Source organism: Etheostoma spectabile, chromosome 8 (genome assembly GCF_008692095.1).
Source record: "Etheostoma spectabile isolate EspeVRDwgs_2016 chromosome 8, UIUC_Espe_1.0, whole genome shotgun sequence".
In the NCBI taxonomy this organism is placed as follows: domain Eukaryota; kingdom Metazoa; phylum Chordata; class Actinopteri; order Perciformes; family Percidae; genus Etheostoma; species Etheostoma spectabile.
This window is the reverse complement of record NC_045740.1, coordinates 28,474,036-28,477,165: the sequence shown is the minus strand read 5'-3', so window position 1 is coordinate 28,477,165 and position 3,130 is coordinate 28,474,036. Positions and strand designations below refer to the sequence as shown.

The 3,130-nt window shown below is 38.7% G+C and overlaps 1 protein-coding gene across 1 annotated transcript in view; it reads left to right on the top strand.

Annotated features, from left to right (window-relative positions):
- parp12a (poly (ADP-ribose) polymerase family, member 12a) overlaps positions 1 to 3,130 on the top strand; it is an 18,106-nt gene that overhangs the window by 8,373 nt on the left and 6,603 nt on the right. The window lies entirely within an intron of this gene.

Genomic DNA, 3,130 nt, shown 5'->3' with positions numbered 1-3,130 from the left:
AGAGGAACCTGCACAAAGAAAAAAATACCACATGTAAAGCAACATCTTCCAAACATTTGACATACATTCTAAATGAAAAATTACATTCATTTGGATGCATATTGAATTTTGATCATTAGTAATTGGTTAATTTGTGAAAATTGCAGCAATCTCAAATGTCTATTATTGATAGTTAATTATTTATGTTGACAAGAGAACCAATTACATTAATATAGAGTCCAAGCAGCTGAGAAGGAGAAGGAAATGGCTACACATTCACTCTCTGTTTAGGCAGTGCTTTGTCGTTTTGAATTATCATATCTTGGTAAAACAAACCAACTACAATAAGTGAACATAACAGCCGTGACTACACTCTCGCGTCCCTTTGTTCTTGCTGGAATTATTGACACGGCTGATGATGGGATGTGAATAGCAGACATGCTATATAGTTATTTTCACTGCTTCACCAGAGAGGATATTTCTTCTATTACATGTGTAAATGTGTCTTCTGTGTTTATGAATTATTTCTAAGACTCAAAACATTTTTTTTTACAAATTTATTTAGTCGAAAGTGTGCGACCCACCTTGGTCTCGGAGCAGGTCACAATGCTGAACCTTTGGAACAGACGCACTAAAGCCATGTTGGTTTCCAGTTGGGCGAGCCTCAAAATATAAAAGACAGGGATAATCATCACAGCTGCTGAGGCAGTCTAGGAAAGAGAAGATACACACAAACCTGAACAATTAGTCCATAAATACAGATTTTTTTGTTGTTGTTGGAAAAAAGGTTCCACAAACATAAAAAGTACACTTACACTTCATAGCTGAAAAAGCCTGAAAAAGTAGATCAAACACCAATGGATGTACAGTAACTGCTTCAAGATGGAACTAAAAGATGAACATGTGATTCACCTTGAAAGCAGACATGCAGTAAACAACGTAGGGATGAATATTCTAAGTTACTCCTGGCGGCCATTACATTTAAACTTAAAACTAAACCAGTTTGATTCATTCGAGTTAGTAAAGAAGACAAGAAAGAACTTCATGAGAGACCCTCCAAAACTCAAAATTGTGTTTTGACGGATAAGAGAATTTAACACTCAACACTTGGAAATATTCCCCTTTTTCAACAAAGGAGTCCTTCACGTCCTCTCACCTCCCTGCACCTGGACTGAGAAGCTGTCCCCAAAATGTTGCAGATGTGTATTTGCTACAGTTGAAAGCAGCAGGGCTGCAACGCCGTAAATTCATCAGAGTTTATCAGCAGCACCAGGCCACCACGCTTTGCCCTGAGATTAAAAAATGAAAAAAATCAGAAAAAACACTCCTGAATAGTTACAGCTGTCAGTCCTCCAACTCCACACCTCTAACCCTCCATCTGTGACAGTCAGTGACTTATTATCAGAATCAGAAATACTTTATTGATCCCCGAAGGGAAACTCTGTGTTGCAGTTGCACAAATATTATAAATATCAGAGTTGAAATACAAATAAAGAAATAAAGAAATATAAGGAGTGTGGCTATGTACGGTATTTACATAAAGGAATGTTATTATACATTATTTACATAATTAACATAATTAAGGAATTGCAATGGTGAAAAGTAAAATAATAATAACAATTGTAGTAGTTGTGAATTGCACACGTCAGGCCAGTGTTATTGCACAAAACAGATAATACAGATAATAATGTCCAGTTTCAACCTCTCTTCCCTTCAACAAGTGTCTGCTTGTCAGACATTTAGAGGGAGGAGTTATAAAGTTTGATGGCCACAAGCAGGAATGACTTCCTGTGGCGCTCTGTGGTGCATTTTGGGAGAATGAGTCTATCACTGAAAGTGCTCTTGTGATTGAGCAACAAGCCATGGAGTTAGACAAAAAGTGTCTGTGAGCTGTATCTTGCAAAAGCTTAAAAAGTCCAATGGCCGTCATTTATGAAACGTGTGTACAACCTAAAACAGGGATAGGAGGGACGTACGCCGATTCCTACGCAAAGCTCGGCGTTTATCAGTTTGGACGTGAGCGTAGGCTGCAAAAAAATCTCACGTCCTCTCTGACCTTGTGTATTTTCGAGTCAGTGTGGGCTTGTGGTGCAGCATGTAACAGGAGAAGGAGAAGTCATCAGTTGATCACTTATCAACAATGGCAGATCTGGCTCTTTTAGAAGACCTCCATTAGTCGAGCAACAGTGCACACGTAGCCGACACACACACACACGAGCCCCAGTGGAGAAAAAAAAAGTCTGAAATATGTATAATTTATACAGTGTTGAGAGTATGCATCAATTGTGGGATTGTATAGGACTTACTTTCACATAGTTATATTGCAATTCTTTGACTCTGTGAATTGCGTTCAAATGGCACCCTGTAGACGTGCCTCATCAGATTTCTGCGCAAGACAGGGTCCCCTGCTTACCCTATCAATATTTTTGAAATATCTAATTGTTTATTAATTTTCTTTGGATTTGCCATAACAGTGTTATTTTCCAGAACTAAGTTCATAATTTCAGTTTCTTGTTCAGGAGATTCCCGACAACCTTGTGATCTTTCAGTTCGACCAAACAAAAATACTGTAAATAATGTCTAGGAATAAAAAGTAGGAATACATTTCCCAAATACTTACTTTATTTTTACAGTCCTACAGAACAGTCCACAGGCAATACTGTACTACTGTCCTCAAGTACTTTTTTGATATGCAGTACTACAATTTTCTAGTGAGAGTATACTTCTTACCTATTCTCATTTCTCTACCTGCTCAAGTTTGGCTGTACTCTTTGCCCAGCTTTCCTAATTGTTAGACCATTGTTGACATGGTTAACCAAAGACCAGAGATTACAGTCCTTGGCCTTCCTCGTCCTCATCCTCGTCCACCCTGTCCTCCTCCTCCTCTTACTCTCACTCCTCTGGCTCTGCCTCTGTTTCCAATGTTGGCGTCCATTGCTCTCTCTAAAACATAAGAACTCATCTGTGGAGCTATTAATCTAAAGCTCTGATTGCCAATTGTAAAAATGTGTGACAAGCAGGGTTGTAGTACTCGAGTCCGGTCTTGGACTCAAGACCGTTTTTCCATGGACTCGGACTTGTCTTGCCAAATATGGCTTTTGATCTTGACAGAGTCCAGGTGTCTTTATTATGTTGATAATAATATTGGAGG